Source organism: Trachurus japonicus, chromosome 4, assembly GCF_045865225.1.
Source record: "Trachurus japonicus isolate A0001 chromosome 4, Traja_1.0".
In the NCBI taxonomy this organism is placed as follows: Eukaryota; Metazoa; Chordata; class Actinopteri; order Carangiformes; family Carangidae; genus Trachurus; species Trachurus japonicus.
Genome location: NC_140910.1, coordinates 27,315,300 through 27,337,077, shown reverse-complemented (window position 1 = coordinate 27,337,077; position 21,778 = coordinate 27,315,300). Strand labels below are relative to the sequence as shown.

At 41.0% G+C, this 21,778-nt stretch overlaps 1 long non-coding RNA gene and 1 other non-coding gene across 2 annotated transcripts in view; one reads left to right on the top strand and one right to left on the bottom strand.

Moving 5' to 3' along the window:
• Positions 1-21,778, bottom strand: part of LOC146989094 (uncharacterized) — a 176,333-nt gene that overhangs the window by 94,603 nt on the left and 59,952 nt on the right. The window lies entirely within an intron of this gene.
• Positions 10,341-10,414, top strand: trnat-agu (transfer RNA threonine (anticodon AGU)). The gene has a single exon. It is a non-coding gene; the product is annotated as a tRNA-Thr (tRNA).

The window sequence follows — 21,778 nt, the reverse complement described above, 5'->3', positions numbered from 1 at the left end:
CTCTTGTGGTTAAGTTGTGACCTGCACATTCACCACGTTATGAGATAATAACAGAACATTACAAGACAGAGTTGTTTTAGAGGTAAATGTAGAGACTGCTTGCCGAAATCAGCTGTTTTGCATGAATTTACCTTGAAAACAACTCTGTCTCTTGTGAAGGAAACCAAGAAATCCCATGAGCCTCCGTAGCGTAGCTCTGAGCAGCTCACGGCTCTGCTCCGCCGTTCTAAAAATATCTTGCACCGGCAATTAAAGGTAACAAACCTATACTGCTATGACTATATAGGGATTATGACAATGGGCCAATTTGCCAAAATGTTGAACTATCCCTTTAACTTTCTCTGCCCCTGAGAGCTCATCCTGCTGCAAAGATGCAAATACACAAACTCAGAAAACATCTTTATCAATGTGACAACACATGTGCTGCAAAAAAAAAAAGATAGAAAAGACCTCTTTGAGCTCAGAAGGATTCAACTTCCCTTCACTGCAGGATCCACCAACCAAGAATTTCTGACTTCCTCTCTGGTGCGACGTTCGGCCTTGAACCGCTGGTACACGACCGCTGAAGAATGTTGATTTTGAAAAGGTTGTAATGGGTTTGTCCTTTTTCTATTCTGAGGCAACTTTCCACTCATCTAGGCACAGACTGCCTCCCTGACAGAAGGTGCTCTCAGCTGTCCGCAGCCTATTCATCACTCCAACAGGCCGGCTGACTTAATGTCTGCTACCTCTGCTCAGAGACACGTATGTGATGATGGAGCGCACAGTCGGCCCGGGGCAGCAGGTGTGTGACACAGAGAGAGGCAGGCTTTTATCTTTCATCCCGTCTGGCTGAGTCAAGATATGATCGATTGGTTGGATGATTGAACTCGCTATTAGCAGAAGCTACAAGTGGTAGATTTCATGGATTTGAGATCTGTCACGACTAAAACAAACTATTTAATATCTTGCTTTTCAAATTAAGGCTCTGATTGAGATTTAGATATATTCACAATGAGTGTGCAGGTTGCTGGCTAGCTTAGCTTACTTAGTTTACTTTATTTGTTTATTTTTGCAGTGACAGTATACATTAATCGACATTTCTACAAGATGTAAACTGCCAACCTGTAACAACCTGTAGTCTATGCATATTACATGATACATCCCTAGAATAATACTATATAAAAGCACATACATTGCCAAAATAGTCATCTGTAAACACACATAGGCATAGAGCAAATGGAAACATATAACAAGCGTGTAGTACAGTACATGAAAGCACATAGCTTGCAGAAGAAGAGCGCAGCAGATACTGACACATTTCCAAAAGGACAAGCAACTAAAGCAGACAAACAGACAAACAAACGACACAGTAATCATGCAACAATAAGCATGCTACAAGAAGGTGATATAGACGAAGGACATGCATATCAAACAACAGTCGTAATGAGTCTGCACACACTTCATAATTGACTACATGTGATCACAGGACAGATTGAGCCCCCCAAAAATATCCATCCCGATTCCCGACCTCTCCCAGAGTCTCTCTGCTCGTTCTGTAATTGTATTTACGGGTTTGAAATTTTCCAAATTAAACGTGACATGTTTAAAAAGTTGACTGTAGGTTGGAGCATCTAACCTCTACAAGTGATTTGATGTTCACTTTCCCACTTTGAGTGCAAAAGAAAAACAGGAATGTGTCGTTGTTTTTATGTCGACAGATTAGGAAATAATTACAGATAGCTGGGAATGATCCGTGGAGAAGGAGGTCCTTCATTGTGGACAGGACACATTTGCTGTAGGAATGTGGACACATGTGGCCCAGACCGGCACCGAATGACCAGATCTTGTTTCCTTACAGACTATTTCTTGTAGGTACACTGCAAAAACTCAAAATCTTTCCAAGAATATTTGTCTTATTTCTTGTCAAAATGTCTAATTTATAGTCAAAACTAATCTCTTTCCATTTAAAATAAGACTCATCAAACAAATTTTCACTTGAAATAAGTAGAAAAATCTGCCAGTGAAAGCAAGTTTTTTGTGCTTGTAATAAGAAAGAATAACTTGCCCCACTATCAGATTATTTTAAGTGAAAATATGCTTGAAAGAACTAAAAAGTGTCTAAAAACAAGCTACTTTTTATGTGATGAGTCTTATTTTAAGTATAATGAGATTTGTTTTGACTGGAAATAAGACAAATATTCTTGGTAAGTTTTTGAGTTTTTTGCAGTGTAGCAGATCCACGACTCACACTGACTTATAACTGGCCTCTGAACAGCAGCACTCACAGACGTCCCTGCATCATCTCATGTCGTTTAGTTTCAAAATCATCGTCTTTTTCAACTTTTTCCAAACTTGCAACATTCACATGCCTTCATACTCTGGAGCAACAGAACAGGCGTTGAGCAACTTTCCTCTGGTTGATAAGAGGACACAAAGCGGAGCTGTGGGAGCTGCAGCCGCTCAGATGCTGGGATTTGCAGCAGGTCTGTGTGAACTGGGTGGTGATGGTGCAAGCTGCTGCTAAACAAGCAGCTCGTGTTTGGTCCCAGTCTAGTGGAAAAAAACCTGCCTAACCTGTCCCACACTCTCTCTCTCTCTCTCTCTCTGCTATGCCAGTGTGTGTGTGTGTGTGTGTGTGTGTGTGTGTGTGTGTGGGCTACTTACCTCACTGGGTGCTGCAGGAAAAACATCCGAACATTCATCAAAACAGCATAACATAGATGAAGATAAGACTGTTCTGTTTTTGTATGAGAAGTCTGTTTTTGAGCGTGTCCCCCTCAGAGTTAAGAGAAAGAGGGTTTCCATGTGTGTGTGTGTGTGCGTGCGTGTGCGTGCGTGTGTGTGTGTGTGTGTGAAAGCAGGAGGGAAACACCGTGTACAGACTACATTTAGTTTTAAGGCCATACGCTTCCTTTCTCGAGGACGAGTGAGAAAACCATCAGCACTGTTGTGTGTACGTGTTTTTATTTTATTTTTCTCATTTCCCCTCAAAGTCTGAACACACACACACACACACACACACACACACACTTACACACATTACAGGCCTGAGCTGCCGTGTGCACGGTGTTGGTGGCAAAGCGTCCTAGCAACAGTGGCCAAAATACCAGAGATAGTTTATCGTTGCCTTTCAAGATGTCACCGTCCATTTCCCAGTAAAAACCTTGAGAGATGTTCTGAAGCTGAATGACATCACACCACTTCTTCTTCTTCTGCTCCCTGTTAGCACAACAACCAAAGCTTCATTTCAACTGTGGAAACTTTCCACAGGAACTAGAAACATTTGGAGGAACTATGTGCATTTTTACCACAGGATCTGTCTAAACTTAAGCTTACTGATGGAGGTGTAGTGCATTTTGATTGATTTGCTTTGACTTAAAGAGGAACTATGCAAGATTTTCTTCTGTCTCTTGGCCAAAAAAAAACAACCTTGTATGATCAGAGCCTCCGACCCGGTGTCCCAGCTCTCGTCTCTGCAGCACCATGATGCTAATGCGCCCCGTAACCCGTAATCTCTTGTTTATGACAGATAAGACTACACAAATATACACTTCGTAACACATATATGATATATATCATTATCCATTGCTCCATGGATTGATTTATCGACGGCTTTGTTGAAAACAAATGCACATGGCTGGGAAGAGGGTTAGCAAGACAGCAGAAAACAACCGGACTTGTATAGTTTCTCATGATGGAAACCACAGGAACCTTTTTACTTCTTTTGGTGAAAATGCACCTCAGTGCCGTCCTTTATCTGACGAGGACAGTTTAAAATAAATTGTGCATCTACAGAAGGAGCAGCTTCTTCTTTAGCCTGTTGAATTAGAACAAAGGGATGTGTGTGTCTTTGTGTGTATGTAAACCAGCGCAGATAGTTGCATGTCAGCTTGTTTTGCTTTACTCCCTGGGATTAACTAAAAAAAAAAAAAACACTGCACCCGTAGGCGTCTGTTGTCCACATAATAGTGATTTATCACACCTGCAGATAAAAGAAACATTGTCTGTTTGGAAGAAGTCTCAGTCTGATCTTATCTGTTTATAAAAGTATATAATGTAATGATAATTAACAAAACCAACAGTGTCATTAACTCTTTGTCGACTCCTCTCCTCATCTCTCCATGTGCGTCACGGTCTTAACACAAACACAACTGCAGCCTCTCGACAATCGAGCAAATAAATCTACAACACTTTCATATGTCAGCAGCTGAGGAATCATAGTAATAATATCCAGTGAAGTGTAAAAGTGGGATTTTTAAATATCCACTTGAAGCCTTCTGTTCTTTTCATTTAAGGAAGCACAACTTAAAAGTGAGAGCGTTAAAATGTTTGATGAGGGATGGGCCCGCGACTTTAAAGTGTCTAAAGTTGTTTTTTTTTTTAAAAAGTCTTTCATCTCTCTCCCTCCCGGAGACATTTTAATATGTTACACATTAACTGTACAGATGGTGTCGGAGGCGACAGACCAAACGTGTGCGTGGCAGAGGCGTGTAATTGTGCCGTCGCTCGACTCGGGACGCGGTTTGTTTTCGAAAGCTGCGAGATGATTGGAGCCGATAAGACGAAAAACCTCTAAATATAAAGCTGTGGAATCATTAAAACCATGTAAATATTCCCCTCCAATCCCTTTACACTAATCCGCACCATGGCCAATGAAACCATTCATTAGAAAATCATCAGCTTTGCTACATTCCAGGATTTTTGACTCTTTGCATGTGTGAGGAGGAAGCCTCGCGCGCGCGTGTGTGTGTGTGTCGTGTAGCATCATCGGCCTTGATGGTGCGCTGCTTATTTATGCAAATCACTGTCATTTTTATTTAGGTATAACTGACAACATTAGGTTTTAATCCTGAGTGGAAAATATCCTGCAGATTGGTGAGGTGATCTGTGAGTGCGAGTCGCTACCTGACGTATCCAGAGTTCATGTTTTTTTATTTTGTGAACTTTCCTGCTGCTTCGGCTTCAAGGTCAAGAAACTATGAATTTAAAAAAAGGAAAAAACAACAATCATATTTTCTATTTACCTTAACAGAGGTTTTGGGGGGTTATGAGGTATCCTGTCTTATCAAGGTTACATTTTCTAATTAACTCTGAGGCCACAGTTTGTCCACAGACTACAAACTGAGCCAACTATGTGAGGATTACATGAGACAGGGCTATTTTCATTACTGATTCAACCTTTTTTTTTTCAATCGTTACACCCCGAGTTAATGAGCTGAACATCTGAACATCAGATAAAAACCTAAATTTCTTCAATCTACCCCTCTGTAATTGTAATAAAACTGCGACTTAAACAGGAAGTGTAAAGTTCAAAGGATCTTAAACTCAAACAACACAGTTTTTTTTGTTTTTTTTGTTCATGGTATGTTTATTGAAGGTTTATTGAAGGTTTATCCGTATCCAAGAATGACAACAGCACATAGCCTACATACAAACAAGAAAGAAAATAAAAAATGATAATAATAACAATAAATAAATAGATAAATAAATGGAGGGTTAGGGGGGTCAGGAAGGTCTCACACATGTACCAGAGCAGTTACATGACGAAGTTCACAGTCATAGACAAGTTTTTGGAGAGGAAATCTGCGTGCATACGGTGACGCAAAAGTCTGTGGAATTCACAACACACAACACCACCAAGTCTGCACACCTGTGTACAACCATAGATATATATAAGAAGACTAGATGACTCACCCGCCGCTGCTGCTCATTGACACGTAGCCACACGGCGGCCAGCATGAGGACGGGCAACTCTCTCCCTCAGAGCATTAAGCCTATGGTGCATGTTCTGCTACAATGACCAGAACTTGCTCAGTTTTTTGTCCGATTTCCAAACGGTTTGATTTTTTATGAACGTCTATGCAGTTGTGATGCAGCATACTTAAAATCACGGATAATTTTAATCATGTACTTTTTTAAAATAAAAGTAACATAATGCAAATAGTTAAAGCAGAAGTAAGCAAAATTTTTGTGTTAATATAAGTCTTAAATAGTTCTATCTTCCGACAGCAATCACTTACATAGAGTGTTTGGACCGAAACACGGGTCTGTCAGTCACTCTGCTCTGCTCTGAGCTGAGGAGAAAACTTTTCTCGTATCCTACAAGTTTTATCCAATGAGGAGAGAGAACGGCATGAAGGGCTGTGTGTGCAGCCAAGGGATGCGCCTGAATGTGGTGACGTAGGGTCGAGGACCAATAGATCCATGACTGCTAACTCCATCGGCTGACAAGAAGTTATGGTGCGTTCAAGGCAACTCGTAACTCGTGTTTTTCCGACCTGTGAAGTCATACCAGTTCGATCTGGTACGAGTTCACGGGTCGGAAGTTACGAGTGGCCGTTATAGTGCACTTTCACAGGTAAAACAGGTCGGAAAAACACGAGTGGGTTGTCTGGAACGCTACAAAGTCGTAAGTCGTGACTTGAAGCTGTAATTTACGGTTTCAAAAGCCTGCCTGGAACGCAAACGACCGGATCGCTTACTTCTGCTTTAAAGTAATAGCAACATACTGATTCATTTTTCACAGAGTTATGAATAGTTTTTTTAGTTAAGATGACTGGATCACCTATCTGCTGCACTGTAACTGCAGCCAGAGTCAGAGCAAGTTGCCCGTTCCATTATGGCCGATTGTGAGCTACAGTACATCTGCGCGTATTATGATCCACCCCCTCGTGTACAACCCAGAATTTTTTCCTATTCATCCTCTTCTTCTTGATTTCCAGCAGGCTGTACGCCGGCCATCGTAATGCTGCCCTCCGTGCCCTCCTCAGGTCATAGCAACTAATGTTATTTTGTACATTGTCCCTGATACAAATAAACTTATTAAACTAAACTAAACAATCGGAGCAGACATTTTGCGTTTTCACCCTTTACATGGGGATGCAACAGCGGAGTGTTTTTAAGATTTCCACTCTGGAGGGTAGTTTCACTTTTTTACGTTTTCAAGCCCCGAAAACGCAAAACGAAGGGCACATCCGGTGAAATATTTTGCCGTTTTCATCCGTGAGAATTGTCGTGTAAAACAGGGCCTTAGTGTCGAATCTTGTTAAGTTTTGAAAACATTCTAATACACAATGAATGTGATGGCGGGTGTTGTGATTTCCAATGTCTCAAAATTAGACGCCTATAGCGATCAAACAAAGAAAAGCAGAACAATCTGATGATTGGTATCGGTATTATAGATTTTGATAACTTAGTGGAATCTGATAAGACACCAAATAGGGCCCTGAGTGGACATCAGTGGTCCAAAGTTTTTTGAAATACATTTGTTTTATTTTATTTCGCATTTATTTAACCAGGTCGGTCCCGTTGAGACACAATGACCTCTTTTTCAAGGGAAGCCTGGCCAAGACAGCAGCATAGAAAAGTTACAACAATTGACGTGAACAAGACACACAGAAATCACACAGCAACAGAGATAAAATACATTACAAAATAGAAGCAACAGGACTAAGGCTCCGGATTCACATTAAAACAAGAACAAGTGCGGTATGAAGCTGCTCCAATTTCTCTCACACAAGTTTTCAAAGATCCAAGGTTGATGACCTCCTTTAACTGTACTACATCAGAGAGAGTGGAGAAAACACCACAGTTTTTCTGCTGAACATGATTCAGTCGACTGAGGTTTGGTGCAGTGACACAAAACACACACACACATGCACGCTGTCCTGAAGCCAAGATGGAGGAGAGGGCCTCCATTTCAGTGGGTATCGGTGAACCTTCCCCCAGGTGTGTGTGAGTAAGAGAGAGAGAGAGAGCCGAGGCTCCGTCCTTGGCAGCCGGTTGGAGGAAAGATTATCTTGACAAATTGGATAAACATCTTGTGTGTGACAGGATGCTGATGGAGGGTCTGCCTTGCCCACACACACACACACAGTCACACAGACAACACACACATAGTTACACACACCTGGGGTAGTCGGTTTGTTTAGCCACAGACCATGATGTGTGTATTTGTGTGTGTGTGTGTGTGTGTGTGTGTGTGTGTGTGAACCCAGCCTAAAGGCAGGTAACAACAGGTCTCCCTCCTCAAACAGAGCATGCAGGTTCTCAGGTGTGTCTACCTGCTCGGCTTCAAATCTCCACCTCTTTACTCTGTGCATGTTTGCACACATGTGAATGTGTGTGTGTGTGTGTGTGTGTGTGTGTGTGTGTGTGTGTGTGTGTGTGTGTGTGTGTGTGTGTGTGTCTGTGTGTCTGTGTGTCTGTGTGTGTCTGTGTGTGTGTGTAAAGTGGTAGTCAATAGAGGATTTAATGACCTCATTGGTGTTTTCGTCGTCTTACATAAGTTTATAATTTCCTTATGACATAGTTTCAGTGTAAATATCAATAAGGTCATGAAAGGTCAAAGTGTTTCAGTGTGTTACTGTTGATTATGACTGATCCCAGGTCTGTAGTGAGATGGTATGTTCATGTGTGTGTGTGTGTGTGTGTGTGTGTGTGTGTGTGTGTGTGATTAATGAGCCACACGGACACAACAACAACAATAGAGTGTGTGTGAGTTACAACTTACAAACTGAATTTGTAAGACGGGTGAGCTACTGAGTTGCATTATGGGAAATGTAAGATCTAGTCAGAGTAAAACACACATGCCATCTTTTGCCTATTTAAATGTCTCTCTGGAAAGTTTCCTCGCGTTCCATGACATGAGTCCAATAAATTAAAAACAACACCATTAAAGGTGTTCAGAAATGGCCGTTTGTCCTGTTTGTTGCGCCTCCTTCCACAAGTTTCCATGAGGCTAAGTGATGGAGCGCAGGGATCTGGAGGAGGAGAGTGGAGTAGGGACGGAGGAGAGTTTGTGTCGGTGGTGGTGGACGAGTCTCCTCGCTCTTCTCAGACGTTTGATTGACAGCTGATGGATCCTGATATCAGTGGCTGATGAATTGTAAACAACGTGACGCATAATTCACGCGACTGCATTATCCAATGCAAAAAAAAAAACTACCCCACTTTCACCCCGGATTTACTCGAAAGTAAAATTTTGCTACATCGTCTGATAGATGAGTGATTACACTAATGTTAAGACAAAGAATACCTTTAAGTTCTGTTTTTTCATCGTTATTGTGCAACAAAGTGCGTCAGTCAAAGCTCAGTGTTAAATGTTGTCACTCAAACTAGGAATGGTCTGAGGAGCATTTCATTTCATCCTTTAAAAAGGGGGATTATTGATGAATCTTCTTTCCTTTAGTGTTGATGCTGTATTTTTGCTCTGTATTCAAGCCAAAGTTGAACTGATGAGATAAAACTAGTGTATATCTTTAGCTAAAGGGGATTTAGTTTTCAATCCCACCTACACACACACACAAACACTCACACTCACATACAGTACAGTGTGTGACCACAGACAGAGGAGTCGTGGAGTCATGTAGAGGTTAATATATCCACTCCCACCAGCTCTTTTAGTCCTACTTTGATGGGTCCATCTCTTTTTAAATCCAGGATTTGGCGATTCGTTATCGCTGTCCCTCGCTCCTTCTTCTTCTTCTTCTACTACTTCTTCTCTCTCTTCTTCTTCTTCTTCTCCTCCTATCTGTCCGTGGTTCTATTTCCTCTCTGCTCCACAGGGGGTTTGGAGATCTCACATTTGGAGGATTTTCAGCGCCACTTTTGTCTTAATTAAACCAACAGCCCGGCTCTGAGCTGCAGCGCATGAACAGGGAGATGACTGTGCTGCTGCTGCACAGAGGGACGCTGAAACACTTCTGTGTGTGTGTGTGTGTGTGTGTGTGTACATGTGTGTGCGTGTGGGTGGCACAGAGAGGTCACAGGCTTTAGTGGTAGCGTAGCAGTGTCATCTTTGATGCTTAAACTCGCACTTTTCATTTTAGGCACTTAGCCAACACTCTTATCTAGAGAGACACAGAATAAGTAAAAGCCAACATTATGATAATAAGTATTAAAATACCACAAAGCACAACATGAGCAGCAAAACCAGCAGGGAGGTGTGGTTATTTTTTACTGGAGCGACTGCAAAGTAATAACCTGCTACATTTTCTTTTCAGAACTAAATATATAAAAGCTTCTTTTTTTATTTTTATTATAACAATCAATATTTAGCAGTAGCAGTTCAAATGAGCTTCACTGGCATAAAAACACAACAGTGTTTGTTTTATTGTTGCGCAACAATGCACAAGGAGTATCAGTAGCAGCTCCCGCCGTTTAATTAAACAAGTAACTGTGCAGCAATGAAAATAAAATCAATCGAAGTGTGAATCAAAGTCTGGTGTTTTAAATCAGTCTCTTTTCTCTTTCCTAACATTTTAAAGTCACTGTTTGAAACAACAAAAGCTCAAAGAGTTCAGAATCAGACCAGATAACATTGTTCATGAGCTCAGCGTGATGTTGGCAGCACAGGTGGCGCTGTGGCTTAGTTGGTTAAAGCGCCTGTCTAGTAAACAGGAGATCCTGGGTTCGAATCCCAGCAGTGCCTTCCCATCATTTCCTCAAGAGGAGTGATGAAGTATTTATGATGTGATGTTGACTTCAGGTTTCTGCTGCAGTGTCGGATTTCTGAGTTGTCTTTCATCTGTGATTTATTTACGCTTCAAATCACCTGCAGCCACCGGACGACACAGCCGACAATCTGCTTCCTGTTCACACCTCTGGCCTGTCAGAAATTGTGGACTCTACGATGGTAAAAAAAGTATTTTACAATACAGAAATTAGGCATGCACAATATCAGCAAAATGTGCGATGTGCAATGACACTGTTCGATATTGTGACGATAGTATGACTTGCGATAAATAAGAAAATATTTAAGTGTGCATATTAACCGCACAGTTCCTGAGTCTTTCAGCTTTAACCTTCATCTTGTGTCAGCTTTCTGCTACCATCTCTTGTGTTAGGGTCTCAAATCAGCTGTAAAACACACTAAAAACAGTTATTTATTATCCCATTTGTTTCTCATCCCTTGGTTATGTTGTTAGAAAATGGTTGGTTTTGCACTTATTATTTCAGTTTTAACTCTCATCATTGTTCTTATTGTTATTGTTATAACCAGGTCAAAACCTTTGATTTTGTTTGTTTGTTTTATTTTGTTTAAATAGAGGTTCCTGACAAAGTCAAAAAGCCTTGATGCTATAAAAACCTGAAAAGGGGTCAATGGTGACCTGAAAACAAGAGGAAGGTTAATAAGTATCCTCAGAAAACTTTTATTGAACAAATTGCACATGAATAATCAGTCAATTAAACAGGATGTTAATTTAACCCTTCTACAACCTTTTGCGATGTGTTTATTACGCATGTTCATATCGTAATATGACGAGGCCTAATAGAAATCATCTTCACTGCAGAACACACAGACTCTTTTGTCAGCTCCGTGTGTGTCTTTTTGTTCTTTTGCACTTTCCCTGACAATCTGCCTTGTCTTCGATGAAGACTAAATAATTTAAATCAGTGGTCTTCAGCTGCGGCGACACCAGCGTTGAGAACTGTGAAGTCAGTATTAACAGTGACAGTCATCACGTCACGTTCCGCACATGCACTTAATCTTCATCACCACAACTTTCAAATAAAGACGTGGTGGCGGTGGTGACGATCGTGGCGCTAGTGCTGGTCAAGTGACGGCGAGGCTTTTACTTTGGTAAAACAACACAAAAAACAGGGTGTGTGTGTGTGTGTGTGTGTGTGTGTGGGAACAGGTCTTACTCGTTAGCCACTGATGCAACACAGCTGAGAACACACTCACACACACACAAGGACTCATTGTTTAATTTGTTTGTTATGGTTTTTTTTTTTTACCAATTGTGCAACAATCTGGACTCCGACAACAAAAATAACCCAAAAAACCCAAACTGCCTCCATTAAGAGAAGAAACAGCCACAAAGAGAGAGGTTGTTGTGCATGTATGGTACTAGTCAAAACCAGTCCCTACACACACACACACACAGCATGCTGGAAAGACCATCCTCACAAATCTTCAACAGTGGACAAACAAATGTGAATCTGTCATCGCTAATTGACCCTTTGTCAAATCCCGTCCTCCACAGTTACTGTTGCTAGGTTGGACAAACAATGGTCACGGAAGGGTTAACTCCCATTGGAAATCATTGAAAATTAGGCAGATTTAAATTGCTTGTAAGGAAAATTTGAATTAACTTATAGCCTACATTGTTTTGGTCACTCCCTCTAGCTAGTAGCTTACGTACGTTACCTACAAGCTAACACTTACCGGTAATCTCCGCCGATCTCCCGTTTCTCCTCATAAAACTTCACAAAGTTCAAAAGACATTAGCAACGGTAACGTTACGTTTGCTAGATAACTTTGAAGGTTAAAGTAATATGTTATGTATACATAGGCTGCTTATTGATGTCTTGGGTTTGGGGAATGGGATAAAAATGCCTCTGGGAATACGTTCAGATACCGTGAGTCGCTATTGCAGGTACCAGGCACACATTTTAACCATATTGAAAAATTAAAAAGTAGCCAGTTTTTGCCGAAAAAATTGCTTTCTACCTATCTCGTTTCATCCCAGGGTTGTCCAACCTTAGAATGCTGCGCAACACGTGACATGGGGAGAAGCGCTCTGATTGGTGGATCAGCAGACCAATCAGAAGGCCAACAAAGGGTCAGTTGATTAATCTCAGGTTATTACTGAAATATTTGGTATTGATAAATTGGAGACTGTTGTTGTTGTTGTTGTTTGGGTCTCAGAGTGGTGCTGATAGAAACTCATCTTCGCCTGCCCTCAACACACATAGTCAGTACTAAAGTCACACACACAAGTCATGCACACTTGGCTACACACACACACACACTTACACACTCTAAATACAACCACTGTTGTCAAAACCTACTCAATACAATGTTGCCAGTCTGTGCTTTTCTAAAAATACTCCAAGCAAACAACATAGTCTGTCTAGTGTGCGTGTGTGTGCGTGTGTGTGTGTGTGTGTGTGTGTGTGTGTGTGTGTGTGTGTGTGTGTGTGTGTGCACAAGTGAAAGAGGCCACTAATCAACTAACAAAGAGCTTGTGGAAGAGAGAGGAGAGCAGAAAAAGGGAGAAGAGAGGAGATAAACGGTGACAAAATGCTGCAGAGAGAGGTCAAAGAGAGACAAAGAAGGTAAATGAATAGATAATAAGTTGGAGCCGAGCGGAGCAGAGTCATGATGAGGCAGAATAAACGTCATTTTGTACCCGAGCACAAACTTATTCAGTCTGTTCAGTTGTATAAACAAGTGGCGATAAATAAATCAATGGGGGTGGATGGATGTTTTCCTGCAGCGCAGTCTTTTCTTCTCTGTAGTTTGTTTGTTTTTTTCTTTCTTCTGGTCAAAATGCAAAAATACTTATTGTATTTGTATGTTTTTTACTTTGTCAGTGTCATTTATAAGGGTCCCTTAATTAACGTTATTAAGCATTAATTAACTCTTTACAGATATATTAACAATCATTATTATGTATTCCTTCGGATTAGGAAACACATCAATTGATGTAGCCCATTAGTAAGCAGTTAATTAGTGTTTACTACTCAAAGTTAGTAAGTAATAATAGTTTAATGTAATAAAAGTTGAATAATGTAATTAGTTATCATTATGTATGCATTACTCAGCATTAATTAACACATTAGTTTATATCTTAATGCTTAATAATGTACTAACTTAAGGGACCCTTATTGTAAAGTGTTACCATAGTTTTTAAAGTGTAGTAGGAGCTGATTAGTGTCAGGTTGGCTGGTTTTTTGTTTGTTTTCCTTTGTTTATCATGTCAAAGGATGAAAAAATGAACTTTTAAGTTGTTAGTTGTTAAAATAAGATAATGATGGTCGGAAATTTGACTTTAATATTGATTACTGTTGTTATTCTCTTATAATGATAATAATAACTGTTGACTGATATTAACTCTTAATACGTTTAAGAAAAAGTTTACAGACAAAATAACTCAAGGATACGAGCCAGTGCATTTAGTCTTTTATCATCAGCTGTGTGAGTGTGTGTGTGTTCATCGAGACACACACACACACACACACACACACACACACACACACACACACACACACACACACACACACACACACACACACTCACAGAAGGTTGTTCCAGTAAAAGCATTGGCAGACCATGTGTGAAACCATTTATGTTATTTGTTTGCTGGAGAACGGTCGGGTAATTAAAGTTTTCAATCATGAGATGCAGATTGTGATTCTTTTAATTTTCTATTCTGGGTCAAACTTTGTGTTGGAAATGTTTCACTATAGCGATCAGAAAAAACTCTGTAATTAATGATGATGGTGATGATGATCATAATAAACTTTCAAACAATATTTGCAAAGTGTTTTAGGAAAGATGATCCATCACATTAAAGCCAACAGAGCTGTTTAAAACACAATTAACACACAAACAATGACAACAGTGACAGATACAGCTGAAATCATAATAACAGACATAACAGAAGTGTATTCACATTTATTTACATTTATAAAAATCAACTCTGACCAGGTATCAGTGAAAACTTCCTGCAGCAGTAAAAACATCAACTGTGACGTCGCTGTGCAGCTGAGATGAGACGCAAACAGGAAGTGAAATGTCACATCTTTTAATTTGAAATGACAGAGAGGAGGATCATGTGACCTTTGACCTTCTGACACCGTTCACTGTCACAACTCACAACATCACACAGGTTTGTGATTAATGCAGAGTGAGACGTCGTTGGTTTATCCAGCAGCTACACAATCTACTTCACACAAACACATGCACACACTGTTGTTCATGATATATAACGCAAATTCTTATATAAGATACAAAACCAGTAGCCTGACAAACCAGACTATATCATTAACATGTCTAGTCTGGCAACGACCGGTAGACCTCGGCTCAATCCAGGGGGCGGGATGAAGGCTGTCTTTCAAACTGCCTCTGCACGCAATAGGGTAGCGCTACGACCAATCAGAGCAAAGAGCCGACATAGAGATGACATAGATTAAACTTTTCCCATATCCCGTCGGCAAAACACCAAATACATCCTTCTTCGAAATGAATGACTTCAGTGCAGTTTCTTGCTCAACTTTTAAAGAAAATGACAAGTTTAATTCTTTCAAAGTTGATGCCAACGCCGATTCAAACGATTCCTTTGCCAAAGCCATCTTGTCATGTTTTTCACCATTGCAAGTATGTCGTCATGGCGTTAAGCCCGCCCAACGACTCTCTGAACAGATAGAGCGCTGTGATTGGTGAACACAAACGGTGTTCGAGACTCCAAAAAGTTCCTATGGCTCGTTTCTAGACCCACCTACGGAGCAAATGTATTTGCTGCCGCTAGGGTGCGTCTAGATTTCTAGGCTACAAAACCAGATGTTGTCCATTAATTGACCTGTTCTTGCTTCACTCCAGATGTGTAAACGCCAACACCTGCTCTCCATGATGAGGTGTATCAGGTACACTGAGCCCACCTCAGGTGTGATGATGTCGTGTATGTGTGTATGTGTGTGTGTGTGTGTGTGTGTGTGTGTGTTGGGTTCAGCAGGACCGTGGTACTGGATCTGTTTTTCCCCCTGTGGTACTGCAGAGGGCTAATTTACAGCTTACACACAGGAAATGACCTTAATCCCCTGAGCTTCCCCTTAATCTGCAAAACTCTTTCTGTTCTTCATGCTCCAAAAGATCGGGCAACACACACATCCTCACTCACACACACACACACACACACACACACACACACACCTACACACCTACACACACACACAGTCCTGAGCTGCTCAGTGGTCAATGTAAAGGAGATCCCGTTCAAGGTGATTACGCCTCGTCTTCAGGACGACAAAGAAATAATCCAAAACACTTTTCATGACTTAACATTATTCCCACAGGGACCGAGTGTGATATCTCACTGCTGCTGCTGTTTACCCTCCATGTTTTGTTTTTTAAAGGGATAGTTCAACACTTTGGCAAATTCTCCTCTCACCATAATCCCTATAGTCATAGCAGTAGGTGCATGTTGTTTTGAGATCGGCGGGGCAGAGACGTGAGCTGCTCAGTGAACACAATGGAGGTGAACGGTACAGGCCCCCTGTCCCTCATCAAACTCATCAAATACACAATCCAACAACTCCAAAATGCTCTGGTGGACAAGTTGTGACCTGCACATTCACCACGCTATGAAATAATCATGTAACAATACGAGACAGAGTTGAGTTTTTGAGGCGAATGCAGCCAGAACTACATTCCAGATGTGGCTGCTGGGCGGAGGGATTTCAAAAATGCAAGTAGTGTAGAGTGATTGCTTCATGTGTTGTAATGTAATATACATAATTATACATGATTATCTCATAGCGTGCTGTGCAGGTCACAACTTGTCCACCAGAGTGTTTTGGAGTTGTTGGATTGTGTATTTGATGAGTTTGATGAGGGACAGACCACGGATCTCAAAAGAACATGCACCGATAATTAAAGATATAAGGAACCTCTATGACTATAGGGATTATGGCAATAGGCGAATTTACCAAAATGTTGAACTATCCCTTTAATAGCTTCATATCACTGTGAAGAGGAAACATCTCCGTCTCATGTAAAATAATGTCTTGTGACTTTCAGCTGCTTCTCTTTGAGTTGTTGCCCGTCTCACCTTGGTGATGATATGGAGGCCGATGTTGCCCCCCCACCACCTTCCACCCCAACAACACTTGGCTCTGAGCGCTGCCAAGGTACACAGTGTCCTCCTGTGAAAAAACAAAACAAAAAAAACCCCCACCATTTTGGGCCTGTTTTTAATGGGGTATTTGTTGCCAGGGCAACACAGCAGCCACCAAAACGATGTTTTAGATGTTTTTCTGGCAGCAGCTAACGTCCATTTTGACAAAATAAAAAGCATAAACACAGACATCAATATTTTCTGTAATGCCGGTTGATTTTTAACCCCCTCCCTCTTCCTCCCCACCGCTGCTGAGATGTGACACACACACACACACACACACACACACACACACACACACCTCTCTGCTCAGCGTGGTCATGTGATAGCGGCACTCATCTCAGGTATTATGGCCATTACAGCGTTTTCACACATCAGCTAATATTTTTTATATTTTTTTAATGGACAAATGTGCTTTTAAATTTGCATAAATTCCTCCTCTCGCCTGACACATTTATTAAAAAAAAAAAACTGCTTCTTTTCCTCTCATGTTAATACCACTCAAGCACTTGGCCGTGCTCCCAGCATGCTGTGGGGCGTCCGTCCTGTGATGGAGCAGGGAGAGGTGGTTTGATTTGTGCCACTCTGCCAATAATCATTTCACCTTGTTCCTTCTTCTTCTGTGTCTTAACATCTCATTATGATTCTAGAGAAGAGATTTTAGAGAGAGATTTTAACAGGTTCTGGTTCATGTTGATGTCAGAAAATGGTTGGAAAATGTTTTTTTTACGATCGCTATGACCCACACATCACACCTAAAACGCAAAATTCCCCAAACAGTTTCCATTTCCTGTCTCTATCGATTAAGGCAAAAGTCCAAAAATATAAGAAAAGAAATCGAGACTCATCAGATTAAGGAGCTTTTGCAAGTGTCTGTTGTTCATTTTTGTTGATCTTGTGTGAATCGTGGCCTCCGTTTCCTGTTGTTATCTGACAGGAGCGACGCCACAGGTGTTGCCTTCTGCTGCTGCAGCTCATTGTGTCGTGGTCAAGGTCTCGGTCTGGTCTCGGTCTCGGTCGAGCTGGACCAGTCAAGACCACAGCTGCTGTGACATCTTTTTTTTTTTTTAAGTTGCAAATGTCTCTCTGTCGCTTGCTCACTTTGGTTTATGTGATGTAATTCAATAACTTTAAGATAATTAAAATCATATCTGCTTGTGTAACCATCTGAAAAACTTGGCTGCACCAGTTTTAAAAGTGGGAGAGACTTCAGCAAGTGCTGTGCTGTGTTCTTCTGTCCAATCCAAACTTGGTTTCAATTAGATATGGTTTACTGTAGATTTAATATAAAATTATCTTTTCTATTTAGATGATAATGTAAATATCAAGCTACATAATTATGATAAATACTGGTACTTAATACAGTAATGGTCTTGAAAATGCTCTTGTCACATTAGTAGCTCATCAAGATGTTGTCCATCCATTTTGCCTTTTCGACATTTTCGTTTGAACTTTGACAGATTGTCTTGACCAGTTCTTTATCCTGTTAGATATTTGACCAAATTAAGTGACTAGTGATGATATGACATTAATATATCATAAACATAACTTCTTCTTGCTGTTTTCAATTCCAACGTGTCTTGTCACCCACTTTTCTTTCCCCCTTGATGACAAATAAGTCACCCAGTGATCTTTCTATTACTCATAGGTTAGTAGTGACACTGATCGCCACAGTTTACACTGCACCACTATCCCTGTGTGCAACAAGCTCAATTCATTCAGTGCTTCTGGTCTCATAAAGAGCTGCATTATGCGCCACATTTCCTCAAAGTTATAGTGAACACAATACAATTAAATAAACAGTCCGACTCCTACAAAGTGTCCAAAATGGTGTTTGCACATGGATGTGATAATAAAACAAGTGAGAATAAGAAGCTCTACGTTCTGTATCATACTGTATGTATCTGTGCATCTGAAGGGGGAAACAGAGGAGGATTGTGACAAAAGGGCATCAGAGGAAAAGGCCAGAGGCTGGAGATGGAGGGAGACGGGAGGAGAGAGAGACAGACATGTCTGTGAGTTCTTTCCTGTTGTGACGAGGAGAAAAGAGTCTTGTCTGCTGTTGTCTCTCACACTGAGACTGTATTGTGTTTTGTGTGTGTGGTAATCAATGCCATCAACTCCGGTCACAGCCTGCACTTCATCATGACTCTGTGTTACTGCTCGTTCAGCGGAGGGAAAGATAGGAGGGAGGGGGAGGGGAGAGATGAAATGACGTGACACAGTTTGATATGACATGATGCATGATGGGAGACTTTAGCGTTAGTTTATGTTTCATTATTATAGAAAGAGAAGATAAGACGCAGAAATGACACGAGGTGATTCAGGAGGAGATGGGCAGAGATGATAAAAAAGGGAGGTGAAGAAAAAGGATTGGAAAAGCGTGAGGAGATGGGAGGAGATTAAGAGATGAGAGGAGAGGAGATCAGATACAACACAAACAAACTGTCAGATTTACAGAGGAACAAACAGCACACGTCTGTCTGTCAGTATGAGATATAATAATATAATATATAGAGGGTTGGGTATGTCACAGGTTATGTATGAATATAGGGATGTGTATATGTAAATGTATGCAGATGTGCATATGAATGATATTGTAGTGTGGTATATGTAGATATGATCTATAACAGGACGTGTATAAATAGTATGTAGTATGGAGGTATGTGTGTGTATGTCGTGTATATAGGTATATTGTGAATAGGAATGATAGTATAGGATATGAAGATATGAATCTATAATATACGTAAATAGTATGTATGGGTGTAGTAGTAAAAGGTGAGGAAGCTAAAACCTCACCTTGTTTTTGGTTTTCTTTGTGTTGTTTTGTTTTTATAATGCTTATGTACTGATGTTTTAGTTTCTTTTGGTTTTTTGCTTTTATTATGTTTCTGTATATGTCATTCTGTCGGACCCCAGGAAGAATAGAGAATAGCTGCAGGTTTTGCTGCTTACTGTAATAAACTGAACTAAACTAAACCAGGGACACAATGCATGTGATTTTAAGAGGACTGGCAGGTGGTGTGTGGTCATAACAAGACTTTCTATTTGTTTAATTTCACACACACACACAGTTTCAACCCGGTGACTCACAAACATGTGCATTTATTTAAAAAAGTAGAAGTAAAAAATAGGAAAGCGCCTCAAATTTTGAAGGTGAAGTGAAGATGTGTGTGTGTGTGTGTGTGTGTGTGTGTGTGTGTGTGTGTGTGTGTGTGTGTGTGTGTGTGTGTGTGTGTGTGTGTGTGTGTGTGTGTGTGTGTGTGTGTGTGTGTGTGTGTGTGTGTGTGTGTGCATGGTCATTGTCTGCAGACACAGTTGCATCGTTTGGAGAGCTGGAGGCAGAGTGTGTGGCACCAATTCACTCTCTGTCTGTTTGGGGCTATTCAGCTTTTCAAAGGAGAAACTGATGACTTACACACACATACACACTCTCTTTCAACACACACTCACACATTTATCGGCCAAGTGAGTCGGCACATTTGTGTCTGAGTGAGAGGAGACTGTAGTGGATCTCTGCTGTGTACTGTAGTTATAAAACTGATGCCATTGTTTACCATGGTAACCACTAAAGGACAATTCCAGGCAAATTCAACCTGGGGCTCTAGTTTCCTAATATGTAAAGTGATAGTTCAACATTTTGGCAAATTGGCCCATTGCCATAATCCCTAATAATAGATAATAACTAAACGCTACGAGACTGAGTTGTTTTAGAGGCAAATTCATGCAAAACCGCTGATGCGCGTTGCCTTCAGGGGCAGTTTTTCAGCAAGCAGTGTCTGCATTTACCTCTAAAACAACTCTGTCTCGTAACGTTCTGTTTTTATCTCATAGCGTGGTGAATGTGCTGGTCACAACTTGTCCACCAGAGCATTTCGGAGTTGTTGGATTGTGTATTTGATGAGGAAAACCAAGAAATCCCATGAGCCTCCGTAGCGTAGCTCTGAGCAGCTCACGGCTCTGCTCCACCGTTCTAAAAATAGCTTGCACCAACAATTAAAGGTAACGAACCTACTCCTAAAACTATAGGGATTACGGCAATGGGCCAGTTTGCCAAAATGTTGAACTATCCCTTTAAGGTCTAAAAGAACCAATCTGAAGATTTCCTTTTTAATGTCTCCTGTTCTGCAGTAGTTCTGCCTGTCCCCGCATCGCTACAGCAGCGTATAATGGGAGCGGACAGATCTTAGGCTGTTTAAGTTGTTTACATCCCACAAAATCGCAATTTATTTTCACAGACAACGTCAGATGGCTTCAAACCGAGGAGAGAAAGCCGGTAAAACGTGGATCAGGTAAACAATACAACATCGCCATGGCAACATATTGTCACATGTATTGTTTTGCCTCGTGCTGACGGACCACTTGTTTACATAGAGGCTTGTTTATGCCGCTACGTGCAGCAGCTGTTGTCTGTCATCCGTCTGCCCAATTTCACGTGAATGCAACATGAAAAATACGATTGAGTTGCCTGCAATATATACAACCGCAACGCTAGATGGGAGTAATTCCTACTAGAGGTCTTCACGGGTCCAATTTGACGGACCCGAACCCAAATGGACCCGTGAAAATTGGACCCGGAGCCGACTGGCCCTGAGCTATTATTGTAAATATGAGTTCCGAACCCGAACCGAACCCTTAAAAACCCGTGGACCCGAAATGCCCGAGTTGCTTTATGATTTAACACAAGTTGTCTAGCGTTAAATAAGACTTGTTTTTATTAGCTACTACTTTCTGTTTCTTACCTAAACGTAGTCTTCTTCTACCTGGTTCCGGCTGCGGCCGCTGCCAGCCCCCCCGGCCATAACGTGATGTAAACAGAAATAAATCCACGTCGTCATTTTCTTGTTTAGATGGTCATGTACTGTAATCCTTCTTCTTAGCCATTGCTAACGCCAATCCACCGGTCATTTCCTCTTGTTTAATTAACGTTATCATTTTGGAGTTGCCATGTGCTTTGCGGAGCATACCGCAGTAACAACACGCTACGGCAACTCTATTGTTTAACTATTTTGAACCATTAACCATAACGTTACGTTAATAAACAGACTTTTTAACTGCCCCGAGTCCTGACCTAGGCTCTAACTTTTGCTTGAACTGTCACCTTTGACGTCATCATGAGAGTCATGTAGTTGTTTTGATCACGTGACATAAGTCACACAGGCAGCTCGCAG